This window comes from Vombatus ursinus, unplaced genomic scaffold, assembly GCF_900497805.2.
Source record: "Vombatus ursinus unplaced genomic scaffold, bare-nosed wombat genome assembly UNPS02014774.1, whole genome shotgun sequence".
Classification (NCBI taxonomy): Eukaryota; Metazoa; Chordata; class Mammalia; order Diprotodontia; family Vombatidae; genus Vombatus; species Vombatus ursinus.
Genome location: NW_020954552.1, coordinates 5242163 through 5261620, shown reverse-complemented (window position 1 = coordinate 5261620; position 19458 = coordinate 5242163). Strand labels below are relative to the sequence as shown.

At 37.1% G+C, this 19458-nt stretch overlaps 1 protein-coding gene across 3 annotated transcripts in view; it reads left to right on the top strand.

Moving 5' to 3' along the window:
* POLR3G (RNA polymerase III subunit G) overlaps window positions 1-19458 on the top strand; it is a 66134-nt gene that overhangs the window by 275 nt on the left and 46401 nt on the right. The window lies entirely within an intron of this gene.

Here is a 19458-nt window from a genome sequence, read left to right as displayed (position 1 = left end):
CAGAAAAGAAGTTTGGACAGGGCTGCCTCTTTCTGCTCCCATTAAACCCCAAATGTCCTGTAATGGTTTGTATCTGGTTGTAGCCTAGTCCCCTTGCTGGGGCTGCCTGCAATGAGATTAGAAAGTAATTTACTCATTACTAAGGACTTTGTGGGCCATTAACCACGTTATGTGCACACAACCTTCTGTAGTGGAGGGGTTTCCCCCCTAGGTATTTGGTTATTGCAGTAGGCTTGCAGCAAAGGGCAGAACACTTAGTATCTTTTTACTTACCTGTCAGCACATTAAACCATGTCATGAGGTGAGGAGGGCTGCCAAGCTTTAAAACAAAATAAGATCTATTTTTTACACTTTTTTTCATGGTTGGAATAAAGGCAAGGCTGGGGGATGGGAATTGAAAGAGGCTGAGCTAAGTAAGAGGAGCTAGCTGGCAAAAGATGAATTGGGGAAGACTGGAAAAGGTGGGTGTGGCCCAGTTAGCCACCTAAAAGAGTTTTCCTTTTAATCTGCCCTCCTTCCCCTCCTCCCCACCCATATGTTGACTACACCCACCAAGATTTAGAAAATTTCTTTGGATTGTTGCCTCAGGCTGACTTTGGTCAGTAAAGCTGCTCTGTCCACACAGCATTCTTAGGCCTTCCAAGATTGAGAGTTTCTTGAAGTCTGCAATGTGAGGTCATAAAAGATAATTATCAAGGTGTATTTTATGGAGGCAAATACTAACATGCCTTGCTGTTTGAGGGAGAGTATACTATTAGGCTATAAATTGCTTAAGATGACTTTAGTCATGATGGAGGTGTTGCCTGGAAATTTTGTATTTACCTTTCTATTTGTGTTTGACATAGCCTTTTAGAAAGTCAACAAGCATTTATTAAGCACTTACTATATGCCTTCCCTGTGCTAAGTGGATACAAAAAAAAGGCAGAAATCCCAGTCCGTGCTCTCCAGCAGCTCACAGTGTGATGGAGAATACAACAGAGGACATCTGAATGTTCTGAGATGATGGCCTGGATTTTTTTTTCAGTGAATATGAGGCTAGGTTCACAGCTGAGGTAGAGGGCATAGGAGACCAAGAGAGGCTTGAGGAAGGATGAAAAGGTTTAGAAAAGTCACCCCAATTGGTGGGATACTAAATGGATTTGGGAGCAGGGCCTACTTCCTTTCTTTTTTGGCCTGCTTTATATGTAATAGGTAATTAATATCAATCAATCAGGAAACCTTTATTAAGCCCAAGTATGTGCTAAGCACCGAGATGTGAATTGAGGCAGAGTCCTTCCCTTCTAGAAGCTTACAGTCTAATGGGGGAGAGACAAAATGCAAATATATAAAAAATAAGTGTACAGTGTGGTAGAAAGTTAAGAGGAAAGGCACTAGAATTAAGAGGGGTCCGGCAGGCTTCCACTGAAAGAAGGAATTTTAGTTGGAAGTTAAAGTAAGCTAGAAAGATCAGTAGTGGGAAATGAGGAGGGAGAGTGTTCCAGGTATTGGGGACAGCTAGAGAAAATGCCCAAAGTCAAGAAATGGACTGTTTTGTTCATGCAACAGCCTGAAGGCCAGTGCCGTTTAATCAAAGTATGTGTTGGGGAGTAAGATCTAAGAAGACTGAAAAGGTAGGAGAGGTTAGGTAATGAAGGTCTTTGCCAAACAGAGCATTTTATATGTGATCCCAAAGTCAATAGGGAGCCACTAGAGGTTTGTTTTGTTTTGGTTGGGTTTTTTTGTTTTTTTTTTTTTTTGAGTAGGGAGGTGACATGGTTGGACCTGCACTCTAGGAAAATCACTTCAGTGTTTGAATGGAGGATGGATTGGAGAGAGGAAGAGACTAGAGGCAGGCAAACCCACCAGCAGGCTATTAAAATGGTCCAGGCCTGAGGTGATGAGGGCCTGTACTCTAGTAGTGGCAATGTCATGGTGAGAAGGGGGCTGCATTCAAGAGATATTGCAAAGGTGAAATTGACAGGCTTTGCCAACAGGATATATGAGTGAAGGTGACACCAAGGTTGTGAGCTTGAGGGACTGCAAGGATGGTGTTGCCCTCCTCTGTGATAGGGAAGGTGAGGGGTGGGGGAGGGTTTAGGGAGAAAGTTAATGAGTTCAGTTTTGAGCATGTTTAGTTTAAGATGTCTGCTGGACATCCGACTCTAGATGTCTGAAAGGCCTTAGGAGATTCAAGATTGGAGGTAAGCAGAGCGCTTGGGGGTTCAGTCCAGGATAGGTAGATTTGAGAGTCATTAGCATAGAGATGGTAAGTGAATCCTTGGAAGCTGATGAGATAGTCAAGTGAGGTAGAATAGGAGAAGAGAAGAGGGCCCAGGACCAAACACTGAGGGGATGCACAAAGTTAGAAGGCTGATCTGTAAGAGGATCCAGCAAAGGAGACAGAAGGAGTGGACAGATAGGTGGGAGAACTCAGAGGGAGTGATGAACCAGAACCCCTGGGGAAGAAGAGATATCAAGGATAGAGTGGTGAACAGTGTCAGAGGCTGACGAAGTCAAGGAGAATGAGAATGGAAAAAAGGCCACCAGATTTGGCAACTAAGAAATCATTAGTAACTTTGGAGAGAACAATTTCATCGGAATAAGTTTGAAAGCCAGATTATATGAAACCAGAACACTGTTGTGTTTCCGAGGACTTTGCTGCAGTCATCAAAGAGATACATAACCATTATAACATCCTGCTTAGGTGGAAGACTCTTTCTTTGGTTCATTGAAGACTATTGAGGATCGTGGCTTAGTTCTTAAAACACGTGGGAAGCTTTTGTCTTGAATTTCTCAAAAGTGCATAAAATTCGTTTTTATGATCAGGTAATAATGGATTAATTGTCCCCTCAGATTTAACGACCAACAAATGTGTTGCTAATTTTAATAGGCCCTATAGCACTGTACAAAATCTGTAGTTTCTTCCCACTGTCACTGTTTACATGCTTATATTTTTAAGCAGCTCTAAAGATGGAGGAAAAGGTATCCAACAAGCATTTATTAATACCCAGTAAGTGCACTTTTAAAAGGCACTATTAAGGCTGCAGATTGTATAAGATATCCTTCACTTGGTGAGTTTACACTTAGGGGAGCTTTAGGAAAAAACACCTACAATTATGAGACCAAATTAAAGATTCTAACAGGAAAGTGATTACAGAAGGTATCACATAAGGTAAGGTATTTTACAAGAAGGTGACTTTGAGTTGGGATTTGAAGAAGCAGTGGGGTATAGTGGAAACCTGCCAGGCAGATCGGGGTTCAAGTTTTGTTCAGACACATACTTAACCGGGACCAGGGACTAGTCACTTCACTTCTCAAGTGCTTGTGGCAACTCTCTTAAAACCTTAAGTTGCAGAAAAGGTGACGACTAGCATTAATGAAGGGAATTCCTTGGCAGTTCCCTATGGCTTCTAGGGGGATTGGAGAGGGGAGTCTGGGGTAGAGGAAAAGGGATCAGCCCAAGCAAAAGCTTTAACTAGAGAGGTAACAATGAGTAGAACCTTGGCTGAAATGCAGGGAATTTGGGGAGTTACTGGATTGAGAAAGAGGGGTACAGAACCCAAGAGATTCGTCAGTGGTCTGAAGACTAAGTAGATCGCTTGGTGAGTTGAGGGCTACTATAATCCAAATGTAAAGTGATAACTGAAGGAATTAGGTGGTGTGGTAAAGAAATGTTTAAAAGATAGATTAAAAAGGCAGCTGAAAGAATCATTAGGAGGTAACAAAAAAGAAAGTTTACTCTGAAGTTTTGGTTCTGGGTGATTGGGAGGCAGTGTTAGAACTGGATTTTATTAGGATTAAGCCTGTGATTAGGAAAAACTGAGAAGGATAAGAAGAACTGATATAACAGAATTCTGTTAGACTGTGGTTAGACCATTCTTCCCCCACCCTCACCCTCCAAATAGGAAGGTGGCTTTGCTGAGGCCTTTTAGCTCTGTTTTTCTATAGCAGTATTTTACTGAAAGCATAGAAGAAGATGGTGTCCTTAATTTGGAATCCACTAGGAAAATTATCAGTTTCTTTTCCTGCCATTTACAGCTAGCTGTACTTTTTTCTGGGTCTGAAGATTTAGTCTTTAGGAAGTGGGAGACCATTAAATATTATTGAAGAAGCAAGTATTTTAAGAGGATTAATCTGGCAACAATTTGCTAGGGGATTTGGAGGTGGGGAGGTGGGGGTGGGGACTAGTTGTGAACCTAATAACAGTCGTAGGCCCTGGAGTACGGAATGAAAAGGAGGAAAAAAATATAAGAAAGATTTCAAAAGGAGAATTCAGTAGGCATAGTGTTTAGTCAGTAAACATTTATGAAGCACCTCCTATGTTCCAGGCACTCTGCTAAGTGCTGGGAATGCAAAAAAGAGGTGAAAGACCGTCCTTGCCCTCAAGGGGCTCTCTATCTAATTGGGGTGACAAGCAAACAAACATGTACAAACTAGTTATATATAGGCTATCTAGGAATTAATTAAAAGAGGGAAGATGGGTAGAATTAAGAGGGGTTGGGAAAGACTTCCTGTAGAATTTGGAATTTTATCTGGCACATAAAGGAAGCCAATAGGTGGAGATGAGGAAGATCATTCCAGGTATGAGGGACAGCCAGAGAAAATGCCCACAGCCATGAGATGGTGAATCTTGTTTGTGGAACTGTAAGGAGACCAGTGTCGCTGGATCCAAAAGTAAGTACATGGTGGAGAGCAAGGTGTGAGAACCCTGGAAAGGTAGGAAGGGGGTTAGTTATGAAGAGCTTTGAACAGGATTTAGTCTTTGCTCCTGGAGGTACTAAGGGGCCCCCGGAGCTTATTGAGTAGGAAGGAACTTGGGTTGTTGGAGGAGGGAAGGGAGCATTCAGGAGATATTGCAAAGGTAAAATCAACAGGCCTTGGCAACAGATTGAATAGAGAGGGTGATAGATACTGAGGAGTCCAGGATGCCTCCTAGGTTGTGAGTGAGGGACTGGGACCATGATGTTGCCCTCTACAATAATAGGGAAGGTGGGAGAAAAGAATTTAGGAGGAAGATATTGACGTGTTTTGGGCATGTTTAGTTTAAGAGGTCTAAAAGGCAGTTGGAGATGAGAGATTGGAGGTCAGCAAAGAGGTTAGGGCAGCATTTGAGAATCATCAGCATACTGAGGGTAATTACATATGTGAGAGCTGATGCTTTTACCAAGGGAAGTAGAATGGAGGATGAAGAGAAGAGGGCCCAGGATAGGACCCTGTGAGACATCTATGGCTAGAGGATGGGACCTGGAAGAGGATCCAGCAAAGGAGACAGAGGGGCAGCTGTCAGATAGGCAGGAGGAGAACCAGGAGAGAGTAGTCTTCTGAAAAAAAGGAGAAGGAAGAGTATATCTAGGAGGAGAGTGATTAACAGTGTCAAAGGCTGCCAGAGGTTGAGGAAAATAAGAATTGAGATTGAGGTTTATGAAAAGAAAGAAGTCAGAGATGAGTTGTATGTTTAAACCTTTTTTTGTAAATCTTAAATTCATTATATTGTGTCACATATACAGTGTTTGAGAAAATTAAAATAATTCTGTCATACCTTTGACATGAAAGGAAATCAGGATCTTAGATTAAAACTGGGTGGGACTTTCTAAGAGATCATTTCATCCAAGCCCCCTCATTTTACTGCTGAAGAAAATGGGCCTCATGAAAGTTAAAATGACTTGTCCAAGATAGGATTTGAACTGAGGTTCTCTGACTCCAGTCCAGTGCTCAGTGATCACTGTTTGGGGAAAATATATTTATTTTAGTTGGATATTTTGAGTTATTCAGTTCAAATTCCACCTTCTGCAAGGCCTTTCCCAGTTCACTTTGACTGCTAATGCTTCCCCTCTTGGGAATTACCTTTCAACTACTTTCTGTGTATTTAGTATGTAGCTACATTGCAAGTACGTGTGCTGTTTCCAACATTAGAATGTGAGCTTCTTGAGGGTAAGGAATGTCTTCACCTTTCTTGGTATTTCCAACTTTTAGCTTTTTGCCTTGCACGTAGTATGTACTTAATAAATGCTAGCTGACTGAGAAGTAGAACTGAAAATTGTTCAGCTCTAGTAGAGCTAGACCTAGAGATTTGCCAGTCATTAGTTTAAAGCTGGAAGGTACCTTAGAGGCCATAGAAAGTCAATTTCTCTAGGTAAAGTAGGTGAGAAGCAGGATTTGAATTGGCTCCAAAGCCAGCAAGCTTTTTGAATTATAAAACAATGCCACCTATATACAGGTGAGCCTTGAATCAACTAAAGTGGTTGAGATTAACAATGGAAAGAACCATAGAGGTTGGGGGACTGAGCGTTGGGGGGGTGGGGAAGTGCTTCTTACGTGTTTAAGATGCAAGAGAGGAAGAAGAGGAACCAGTGAAGTAGGTAGAAAGAGTAGGACTAAAATAGTGCTAAGATTGATGCTGAAGTCCAGAGAGGAGAGTATCTTAAAATGGAGAATTTCATAATTAGTGAGTGTCTCATGCCTAGAATAGACTTGATCTTCACATTCTAGCTTCTTTACTTTCAAGGCATCGGTCCAAGTACTACCACTGTAGCATAGACTTATCTGATCCTAACAGCTGAAATCATTATCTTCCTCACCAAATATTCCTTCAACACTTTAGATCTCTCCCAGTCGCTCCCTATTTTGCACAAATTTCCCTTTCCCATCCCCATGTCCCCAAGGCAATATATATTCTTTGGAGAGTGTGACAATTTTGTGCTTTGTGAGCTGTGGGCTCTTTTAATAAAGGTTTGTTGGAATTGAAACGGGAACAAGGTAGATGGTGTGTGCTTCTGAGATAACAAGAAGAATGAGGATTTGAGATAAGGAGCTTATCTCTGACCTTTGAGAACAAGTTTCAGTAGAAAGGTTTGGTACTGATGTCAGATTGCAGTGGCTAGTTCTGATGGAGGTGACTGGTTTGAGAAATTTGTCAATAAAAGGAAGGGCGTTAGTTTTTAGGGTAGAAATTCAAGCAGATGTGTTTTTTGTTTGTTTTACTAGATAGGGAGAACTTCAGGGAAGGAGATGAGAAAGTGATGTTGGATAGGGGAGAATGATTGAGGAACAGAGGTCTTAACTGGAGAGGATGGGAGACATGGCATGTGTGGGAGGGCTTAATGGTAGAGGGGGGAAGGATACTTCTTCCTCTGTGCTAGGAGGGAATAAAGAGCAGATGACTATAGAAAAAAAAATACTTTCTTTTTTTTTTTAGTTTTTTGAGACTAGAATAGGGAATACAAGGATAGAGTACAAGGTAGAAATAGGGCACTGAGGTCTTCTATTTAAGGATCTATGAAATTATGTCCAATTTATTCTGTACTTTGTTTTGTTCAAAGGTTTTTGGTTATTGTCTTCCTCCTTAGACTTGTGTGCAGGGACCATCTTTTGCCTAGTGCTTGTCACACAGTAGGTCCTTAATAAATGTTTGTTGACTTGTTTTCTGATTTACAACCAATATGCTAGTTACAAATGATTCTTTTGTCTACATTAAAGCCAGTCAAGTAAACCTTTTTTTTGGTAAATCTTCTTAAATTCATTATATTGTGTCATATACTTGAAAAAATAAAATAATTTGTTTGAGAAGATTGCATAATTCTGAGTTTTTACAAATTTAGACAAAGCTCTACAAAAAGAGCAGTTCTAAACATTTGCCTAAATAGTTGATGTTGATTGTTGTTGTCTAAATTGTTGATTGTCCATGTGTTTTGTATTGCTACTCCCTTGCCTTGTCTTATTCCCTATTTTTTTAACAAATTTTTATTGATATTTTTTGTTTTTACCTCAATTTCCCAGTCTATTATTCTGTGACCTCCGTTCAAGACATGCATCTAATTAGGTGAAAAAAATCAGTCTTCCATTATATGAAAAGTTCAACGTCAGTGATGTATTACCCCTGCTTGATTATTACAGTTCTACAGCATTTAGTTTTCAATTGCTTTGCTGTTTTTTCTATTTAGATCATTAGGGTATTTATTTGTGTATGTGATTTTCCTGGTCCTGCCTTCCTCTCTACATCTGTTCATAAGTTCTTTCATGCTTATCCATATTTGTCATATGCATTAGTTTCTTACATCTTAGTAATATCCCGTAACTGTCTTATACCATAATTTGTTTAGCTGTTCCCCAGTTATAAGGATATAACTTGTCGTTAGTCTTTTGTTTTTGTTGTCTTGTTAGTCGTGCCTGATCCCCATGACTCCATTTGGGTGTTTTGTTTTCTTTTGTTTTTTATGAAGCAATTGGGATTAAGTGACTTGCCCAGGGTCACAGAGCTAGTAAGTTTCCAGTGTCTGAGGCTGGATTTGAACTCAGGTCCTCTTGACTCCAAGGCCGGAGTTCTATCTGCTGTGCCACTTAACTGTCCTTCATTTGGGGTTTTTTTGCCAAAGATACTGGAGTGGTTTGCCATTTCCTTCTCCAGCTCATTTTACAGACAAGGAAACTGAGGCAAACAGGGTTAAGTGACTCACCCAGGGTTACCCAACTAGTAAGTGTCCAAGGCTGGATTTGAACTCATGAAAATGAATCTTCCTGATTCCTAGCCTATTGGCTCTACTCACTGTGCCACCTAGCTGCCCCATAAAAATTAATCATGAAAATATTTTAGTGTATGTGGCACCTTTTGTCATTAACTTTCTTGAGGTATATGCATAGCAGTGGGAATCTCTAGGTCAAAAAATATAGATATTTTATTCATTTTCTTTGCATGATTTTAAGTTGCTTTTCAGAATGGTTAGACTGATTCACAGCACAAAGTGTGCCCAGTCTTTCACACAATCCCTCGAATGTTGATCATTCCCAACTTTGTCATCTTTTCTGTTTTGCTACTTGTGATAGGAGACTTCTGGGTTGTTAATGTTTTATTTCTCTTATTAGTAATTTGGAGCATGCTTTCATATGGTTGTCCTTTTTGAAAACTGTCTATCCTTTGACAAATGAACGAATTCATGAAAAGCCATTTATTAAGCCTTTGCTATGTACCAAGATCTATGCTAAGTTTTAGGGTTTTAATGGAAAGACAGTTGAAGTAAAGATTTTTTTCCATGAGAAAATGGATTTTTGGTTATTTATTTTTTACTTTGCTCTTTATCTTGGGTATCAGTCCCATATCAAATATTTGGTACAATTTTTTTCCCCTAGTTGACACCTTCCCTTCTTATCCTAGTTACATTTATTTTGCTTATACAAAACCTTTTCAATTTCTTGAAATAGAACTCTGGAAAACCAGGCTTTGATAAAGCCCTACAGGATTCAAATGGAGCTACTTGACCATGCCTTAAACCCAAATCACTCTGGCTCTTGCTGATTGGTCAATAATATGTCCCATCCCAAGCCTCACCTGGTCCTTGTTTGGGTTTTGATGGCTCAGAGGGAGTGTAAATAACAATTGTTTCTGGTCTGGCCAGAAACTCTGAGAGTATTCCCCTCCAAGTTTGATTTTTTTTTCCTTTGAGTAGGGAAACTAGGCCATCTTTTGCCTCATTTCTTACCTCACCTTAAATCGCTGAAGGGTTACTGCCTTAGACAAACTAAGACTTGGGAAAGACCTTAGCTTAAAAAGGCCAAGGTCTCCCACTGCATCTGGGGTCATCTCTGGTCTTCCTTGACCTATGTCTTCCCACCAGACTCGGATCACTATGGAGGAGATAGTGAGAATGATGACTTTGCACAGCCCTGCCTCACTTAAATGCAAGTGGGGATATCACTCTCCTGATATCATTGGTCTTCTTTGAGAATGAAGGACAAACAAGCATTTGGGTTTTTTTGTTTTGTTTTGTTTTGTTTTTTGTTTTTTTTTGCCTAGGCAATGGGGTTAAGTGACTTGCCCAGGGTCACACAGCTGGTAAGTGTTATGTGTCTGAGGCCAGATTTGAACTCAGGTCCTCCTGAATCCAGGGCCACCGCTCTATCCACTGCATCACCTACCTGCCCCACATTCGTTTTGGTTTATATACAAATTTTTTCAATTGTAGTTGCCTCTATTCCTTGTTTGATTAAGAATTCAACCTCTTCACAGAGCTGTGAAAGACACATGATCTGCTCCTCTTCTAATTTTTTGAAATGATCTTTTAATGTTTTTGTGATCTTTAATATGTTTTAATATTTAATATTCAAAATAATATTTTGTATGGCTTTAATATTCAGGGTACATCTACATTTTTATTTTATTTATTTACATTTGTTATTTATTGTCAAAGATGGTATGAGATAATTTATTTAAACCAGGAGGTATACTCTCTCTCTCTCTCTCTGTGTCTCTCTGTCTCTTTCTCCCTCGCGTGCGCACACACCCACACACACTTTTTTTTTTTAATAACTGTTTCAATACAGTTGATTCCTTTGGCAATCCCATGTATTTTACTATGTACATCTAAAAATTATTCTGAGAAGGGGTCCATAGGCTTCACTATATTGCCAAAGGGATCCATGAAACTCTAGTTTAATTCTAATTTCTGTAAAGCTGCTTTCTGCTTTTCCTGCAGTTCATGCCAAATAGAAGGATTGATGGATCACTGATGTATTCAGTTATTCTGATTCTTCCTTGTTTAGTCTGTTCTACTCATCTACTTTTATATTTTTAACCAGTATTAAATCTTTTTAGTTACTGCTTTGTATTATAATTTGAGTTCTGAAAGGGATATTCCTGATTCATCTTTACGTTCTTTCATTATCATTTCCCATATTCTAGATCTTTTATTCTTCTAAATAAATTTCATTTTGTGTAGCTCTGTCAAGTATCCCTTGGATAGTTTGGTTGGCGTAATACTATATTTGTAAATTAAATTCATGGTATTGTCATTTTATTGTATTGGCATGGCCTAGCCATGCACACTAATTATTCTTCCAGTTATTTATGTTGTTTATTCTTTCTTTATTGTAATTGTATTGATATTGGTATTGATATAGGTATCTAGGTATTTTGGTAGGTTGATTCCCAAATAGTTTATGCATTTTCTAGTTATTTTGAGCGGAACTCCCCTTTCTATCATTAACTGCCTGGATTTTGTCATTGCTATATAAAAACGTTGGTTTTTGAGGGTTATTTTGTAGCCTGCAACTTTAGGGAAGCTGTGAATTTCTCAATTAGTTTCTTTGCTGATTCCTAGGATTTTCTAAATAAAACATTATGTAATCAGCCAATAGGGATAATTTTGGTTACTCTTTTCTCATGTTTATACTTTAATGTCTATATCTTATTGCTATTGTTTCCATTTCTAGAACATTTGAAAAAAGGTGGCATCTTTACTCTGCTGTTTATTTGGGAAAGCTTGTCCTGTTTTCCTTTTGCAAATAATTTTAGCTCCTGATTTTAAATTAGATAATTTGTATCTTATTAAAAAAAGATCATTCTATGATCTTATTTGTAGGATTTCTCTAAACAAGGGCTTATTCATTTGTTGATATAATAATGGGTTGCCCTGGCCAAAAATGGAAGTCTTACAGAGGGGCTTGAATAGCTTGTAATACACAAGGAATGAAGAACTCCAAAGAACAGGAGTGAAGGATTATCAAGGAACTGTATGACAGGAATAGAAGAAGAGCTGGACATGTGCCAAGAATGAAGGGTGACAGGTGATGGTCAGAGAACTCTCTTGGTTCCCTTGCGAAATCGGAAGACAACAAGAAAGGATTCCCAGCATGCTCCCTTTAGACCTAGCTCAGCCACTCACCCGACCACTTCTCAGCCTCTCTCCCAGCAACGTTCTTATGCTAGTAAATAATACCTCCACCGCTATGGTCTTCTCAAAACGGTGAGTTCCTTCCCCCAGACTTCCATGAGAGGAGTTCCTCCCCCCAGACTTCCATGAGAGGAGTTCCTCATGCCAGCTATGGGCATTTCTAACCAGACTTAGATTTTCTGGACTACTTTTCTAACTTCTCCCACGCTCTTCCCCCTGCTTTTCGGTTCTTTTATTTGTTATCTTTTTTAATCAGAATGTAAGCTCTTTGAGGGTAGGGACTGCCTTTCTTTTTTCATATATTTATTTGTAATCCCAGCTCTTGGCGCTGTGCTTGGCTTATAGTAATTAATAAATGTTTTTTCCTTCAATATCTATCTCTGTATGTATCCATTCATCCAGAATGTTGGTATGGACTCCATGTGGTGAAATTTTGGGTAAATATAGTTGAGTCTCCCCAGCAGGATGGGCAGGCAAGATGGTATTGTAATATGCATTGTTGGAGGGAACCCCAAAATTGATGAGGTCACAGATCCACTTGAGTATTGATATAATGATGAGGTTTTGGATTTTTTTCCCCTAATATGATTAATTATGTTAATTATTTTGCTACTGTTGCTCTATCCTTGAATCTTTGTTTTAGATTCAACTTAATCAGGATGAATGGCTTTTTGGAACAATTGCTTTCATCTTCTTGCCAACTTTTTGCCAGGATTTTATTTAGCGTTTTTGAATTGATATTCAGTAATTATCTTGGTCTATAGCTCTCCCTTTTCTGCACAGATTTTTTTTCTTTTTGGGCGAGGCAGTTGGAGTTAAGTGACTTTCCCAGGGTCATACAACTAATAAGTGTCAAGTGTCTGGTCTGAGACCTGATTTGAACTGGGGTCCTCTTGACCCCAGGGCTGGTGCTTTATCCACCTAGTTCTTTCCTTTTAAAACTTTTTATAAGTGGGTATACTCTTTTAAAAAAAAATATTTGTTTTTTCTCTCCCTGCCACATTTCTTTTCACCATTGGGGGAGAAGGAAAAAAAATAAAACTCTTGTAACAAAAGTGTATAGTGAAGCAGAAGAAATTCCACATTGGTTATAGCAAAAAAAAAAAAAAATTATCTGTCATTATGCATGTCTTATCTATCATCTCTCTGTCAGGAGGTAGGGATTGTGTTTTATTATCTATGTTCTGGAATCACGGTCTGATATTACGTTGATAAGAATTCCTAAGTCTTTCCAAGTTATTCTTGTCAGAGTATAAAATTGTTCTGCTTCTGCCCACCGTACTCAGCATTAATTCAGACATTTCTTCACAGGTTTTATCCCATTCATCATTTCTTGTGGCACTATAGTATTCTATTACATTTGTATAATCAACTAATCAGTAAACATTTATTAAATACCTACTTTATGGCAGACATTGCTCGAGTGCTGGGGATACCTAAAAAGGCAAAAAAAACCAGCCCCTGCCGTCAAGGAGTTTACAATCTAATCCAGGAGACAACATGCAAACAAATATGTACAAAATAAGCTATGTAAGTAGATGAGTAGAAAGCAATTTAAATAGAGAAGGCACTGCAATTAAGAGGGGTTGGGAAAGGCTTCTGTAGAAGGTACCTTTTTAGTTGGGACTTAAAGGAAACCGGGGAGGTCAGCTATTCTGCAATTTATGGGCATCTTTTTAGTTTGTAGATCTTTGCCTCTACAAAAAGAGCTGCTCTAAACATTTCTGTACATATAGGCTCTTCTCTTTCTTTGATCCCTTTGGAGTATAGACCTAGAAGTGGCATTGCTGAGTCATTAATTTAATAAGTTTGGGGGCATAGTTCCAAATTGCTTTCCAGAATAACTTGCCCATTCACAGCTCCATCTGCATTGCATCAATGTGCTTGTTTTCTCACACTCTCCCCAATATTTATCCTTTCCCTTTTTTCTCAACTTTGCCAATCCTGTGGGTATGTCATAGTACCTCAAGTTGCTTTAATTTGCATTTCTCTAATGGATAGTGATTTGGAGCATGATTTCACATGGCTATTGATTTCTTCCTTAGAAAACGGCCCATTCACCTGCCTAAGTGACCATTTATCATTGGGGAATGCCTTGTATTCTTATATATTTTAATTGGCTCCTTATATATGGTATTAATTATTCTTTAGAAGTTTAGTTGCACTCTTCTGTAAATACATTTAAACCAGGGTCCTGTCCCCCACCTCCACACCTTAGTAGTTCCTTTAAAGCTATTTCTATTTCTTTTTCTCAAATTGAATTATTTAAGATCTGTTTGGTATGCTATTAATTTAGTGTTTTATATTTTTGTAGCTAATTCTTTATATCTTTGAATTCTCAGTTTTGTTGGCATAGAACCACATATAGTAGGTTCTAATAATTTTTATTTCTAAGGGTTTGTTGTGATTTCACATTGTTCATTTTCTCATTTTGTTGATTTAACCCTTTTTTATCAGGTTGGCTAAAGGCTGATCAATCATATTAATCTTTTCAAAGAACTAGCTTTTACTTTTGATTGTTTTATAGTCTTTTGGTTTCCAGTTTGTCTACTTCTCCTCTAATTTTACACAGATTTCAACATTTGCTTATTTGGAGTTTCTGTTGGCTTTCTTTTTTTCTGTTTTGTTTTAACATATGTTTTAGTACATAAACTAAAGACATAAACTTTAGTATATGTCTTATCATTATCTTTATCTTCCACACAATTGTTGTTTCTATTATTTGTTCTTTGACCCACTCATTATTTAGGATTTCATTGTTAAATCTTAATTTAGACATGTGCTCACATTCTCTAAGTTGATTGCTGTTTCCTATTGTATTACGACTTGTAAAGGATATTTTTAGTACTTCTTTTTACATTTAACATAGTCTGTTTTGTGAAAATGCCATGTGTTGCTGCAGAATATATATAATCTTCAGTGGTCCCATTCAAAAGATGCAATAAATCTTTTCAATTTAAATTCTTCAACAGTTTTGTCAGTTCTATATTTTCCCTTTTATCTTTCTATTAGATTGATTCATATCTGAGAGAGGAACATTAAGTACTTCTACTCTGATTGTGTTACTCTGTAAAACTTTCTGCAATTAAGATAATTTTTCTTTTATGAATTTAAGTGTTATACCATTTGATGTATATACAATATTATTATTGGCTCATTGTCTATGGTTCCTTTAAGCATAGTGTAATTTCCTTGTTTATCTCTACTAATAGTGTGAATTTTTATTTTTACTTTGTCTGATAGCATGACTTTAATGCCTGCTTTTTTTGGATATATCTGTTCCAGAGCAAATTTTGTTCCAGCTTGTCTGTTTTAGTCCGTCTTTCATTTTTATCTTTGTTGAATTATTAGTTTCTTTTCTATTCTGGCACTCCTTTATTTTATTGGATTATTTATCCATTGACATTTAGTGTTGTGACAGTTATGTTTGTTTTTCTTCACTTGTAGATCTAATGTCGCATTTTTTAAAAGTTTTTTTTTTTTAAACCCACCTCCAAATTTGTCAACTTCTTTGCTAGTTTTTTGGAGGGGTACTTAAATTTTATTTCTTAAGTACTTTATTTGATTATCTATTTCTTCCTCTTCCCACCTCAGTTACTTCTTGTTATTCAGTCATGTTCAACTTTTTTTGACCCAGTTTGAGATTTTTTTTTTTTTTTTTTTTTTTGGGTGAAGCAGTTGGGATTAAGTGACTTGCAGAAGTTACAGAGCTAGTGAGTGTTATATGTCTGAGGCCAGATTTGAACTCAGGTCTTTCTGACTCCAGGGCCAGTGCTCTATCCACAAAACTATCTAACTGCCCCTACTTCCAATTAAGTGGTTAGTTTAAAAAATATCCTTCTTGCCCTTTCCTACAACAACATATTTGGGGTCTTTTTGCATGTTTTTCTAAAAAAGAGTTTCTTCACTTTGTTCATCTCATTAATTCTTTTCCTTTGTCTTTTCTGAAATTTTATTCTGATTCTTGTTCTATATCTTTATTTTTTTCTTCTTTAATTTCTTTGTGTTTCTCATGGAGCTAAAGCTTTTAAGTATTGGAGCTCCCTATTCAAACAAATTCTGCCTTTATAGATTCTTCCAAAACATCCCTTTTTTCTTTTTGTACCTTATTCTTAGAAATTCATTAGGGAAGTAATATTGATAGAAGCCATCTGATTGTAGGAATTAGTGCCCCAGTTCTGTATCCTGTTCTTCCAGTTACCATTTTCTCATTTGTTAAGCCATCTCACTCTTTAATCCATGCCCTACTCCTTTAAGAAGCCAGCTGCCCCTAGCACTCAAATTTCCTTCTTCTTGGCACATGATATTGTCCAATGTAGTCTTAGAGAAGGTGATCTTCCGTGTACTAACTTCCCCTAGGTTAAACCCATCATAAAGTCACCATTTCCCATCACTGGCATATCTCTTCTTCCCCCATAGTTAGTGTTCTTTTGTTAGACCCTTTTCTCTTTCTCCATTGGGTTAAGATCCCTCCCTTTTACTTCCTAGTTTCGAGTCCTCCTTTCTGCCACCTCTCTCCCATTCTCGTGTAGCCCAGCTTTTTGCTGGGAGACTATAGAAGTCCTCATGGACTTTAACGGCATATTCCCCATTCCCCTCTGTCCTCCTCCTTTCCAATATGCACCTCTTCCATTCTGTCATTTTGTCCCACAAAATACATCACCAGTAGTGGGATTATGGGATTTAGAGCTTGTGCTCCTATACCTTCATGGCGCCTATTTCTTTAAATTCTACTTTATTCCCTATGTGCTTTTTATCTCTTCATGATTCCCCTTAATTTTTTTTTTTATTTTCTAGGTTAATCTTTTTCTTAAAAAAAAAAAAAGACCCAAACCTCTAAATGCAGTGGAATTTATTTTATTACTTTTTTCTTTCCTTGGTAATTGTATTTACTTGTTGTTTGAGATACTTGCAAATCTAATGTTATATTCACTTTTTTTTTTCTTTCCAGGAATGCCTTAAATCCCTCTCTTTATCTTTTGACCCATTCTGGAATTTCGTTTTGGAATCTTGCGATTCCACAGGATTCTGTGTCTCATTAGGCTTTAATTCACTTTCCTTTGTTTTGTAATATTTATTAAAAGAACTTTGTCATCTGTTTAGTACTTTTCCTTTTAGTTTTATTATCTTCTCTGTTGTTTTATTTGCCTGTACTTTCTCTTCCCCTCCCCCCCCAATTCCTGTGACTTAATTTGTGACTCCTCCCTCTTTGCCTATAGGTACAGTGGGGCCAGGCTAAAAAGCTATTTCAGCCTCCTCCCACACTGGGGATTGAGTGTATAATGATTTGAGTCTCTGCCCTCAGACTTAATGCTACCCACTCATGTTGCTTCCTTGCCCCAGATCCTCCCTCCATTTTTGTACTTTCTTTCATTGGTTGACCCTAATCAGGAACTGCCCAGCCTCTACAGCCTTAATTGGGGCAAGGGGAGGAGAACAGTATGATAAAGTGTGAGATGAAATGATGTGAGGGGGGATCTCAGTATAGTCCCCAGGGCCAGGCTTTCCAGTTGATTTGTACCTCAGTACCAGGAGCCTTGTGCCTTACAAAGAGGAGAAGGAAGGCCTTTAAAGATTAGTTTTCTTGTATGTAAATTCCTGAAGGCATCTTTATTTCTTTTTTTCCCCCTACAGATTCAACTTTAATTATTATAATGTTGGCGTATAATTTATTTTTTGTATTTTTTTTTGAGAGTCAATGGGGATTAAGAAAATTGTTTGGTCTGCCATGTTCCTTAGCATGTTCCCAGTACTTCAAAAACTTGCCTTGACAGACCCAGTATATATTTCATTGACTTAGCAATTAAAAAACCATTGGGGGGATGCCATTTGAACATTAATCTCTTCTGCCTTTTAGTTTTGTACTAAAAAGGTAGAGAATCACAGAATGTCTGAGCTGGCAGAAGGAGAAAATTTTTAAATGAAAGATAATTAACATAATTAGCTAATTTTGAGTTATGTTTTTAAAAAAACAAGCAAAGGAAAACTATAAGAATATTGGGATGTAGGCACATGAGGGGTTTGCCTAGTAGAATGTAAGGTCATTGATAATGGGTTGGGTTTTTTTTTTAATTTTAGTATTTGCATCCCTAGAGTCTAAAAAGTAAGGCTTAATAATTTTTTAAAAAGTTAGATGGAATTATTATTAATATTATTAAAATAAAGTGTTTTCCAACTCTAATAAACATCATGTGAAATATCCAAATGAATATTTGTTTCTTCATGTAGTTCATATGAACAGAAAAGAAAATTCCAACTGATTCTGTGTTGAACAACATAAACCAGTGATTTCAGGATAGAAGGATGTTGAATTTGATACCATGGGAGTTATGAGATCCCTGAAGAAGTATGACTACTAAATTTAAAGTGGTCATCCAATCAGTGAAGCTTTAAAACTGAAGAGCTTTGATGCTACTACTGTCCACTAAGAGGTTAAAGCAAAAGCAGTAATCAAAGGAAAATTCGTATCTTTAAATGCTTACATCAATAAAATAGAGAAAGAGCAGACCAATTAATTGGGTATGCAATTAAAAAAAAACTAAAAAAAGAAAATCCAATTAAACACTAAATTGGAAATCCTAAAAATTAAAGGTGAGATTAATAAAATTGAATATAAGAAAACCATTGAATTAATATAACTAGGAGTTAGTTTTGTGAGAAAAAAACAATAAAATAGATAAATCATTGGTTAATATGATTTTTAAAAAGAGAAAACCAAATCATAAGTATTAAAAATGAAAAGGATGAATATACCACTAACAAAGATGAAATCAAAACAATTATAAGGAGTTATTTTGCCCAATCATATGCTAATAAACTCAACAATCTAAGTGAAATGGAAGAATATGTACAAAAATATGAACTGCCTAGATTAGCAGAAGAGGAAATAGAATATCTAAATAGACCTATTTTAGAAAAAGAAATTGAACATGCCATAAGTGAGCTTCCTAAGAAAGAAGCATCAGGACTAGATGGATTTACAAATAACTTTTTATCAAACATTTAAAGACCAACTAATTCCAGCATTAAATTAATTATCTGGAATAATAGGCAAAGAGAAACATGTATGATATTGACCAGGAAGAGTGAAAATCAGCAAGAAAATTATAGACCAATTTCATTAATGAATATAAATGTAAAAATCGTAGATAAAATTCTGGCTAGGAGATTACAACAGCTTGTACATTGTGAACAGGGGAACGTAGGGATGATTTAACATAAGGAAAACTATTAATTGATTGTATCAATAATAAAAGTAACAATTATACCATTATATCAATAGCTGCAGAAAAAGATTTTGGTAAAGTACAACACTTATGTCTATTAAAAGAAGTATAGATATAAATTGATTTTTTTTCTTAAATTGATAAGAAGCGTTTGCCTAAAACCATCAGCAAGTATTACTTGTGATGGGGATAAGCTAGAAGCCTTCCCAGTAAGAACTGGTATGAACAAGGATGCCCACTGTCACCCACTGTTCCAATATTCTATTGGAAATCCGAGCAATAGCAATAAGAGAAGAAAATTAAATGGAAGGCATCAGAATGAGCAATGAGGTAATAAAACTCTCTTTTTGCAGACAATATGATGATATACTTGGAAAATCCTAAAGATTCAACTAAAAAGTTAGTTGAAACAATAATGTTAGCAAAGTGGCAGGATATAAAGTAAACTCACATAAATCATCATCATTCCTATATATCACCAATAAAATCCTGCAGGAAGAAATAGTAAGAGATACCCCATTTAAAATAATTGTAGGCAGTATAAAATACCTGGGAGTACATCTGCTGAAACAAACCTAGGAACAATATGA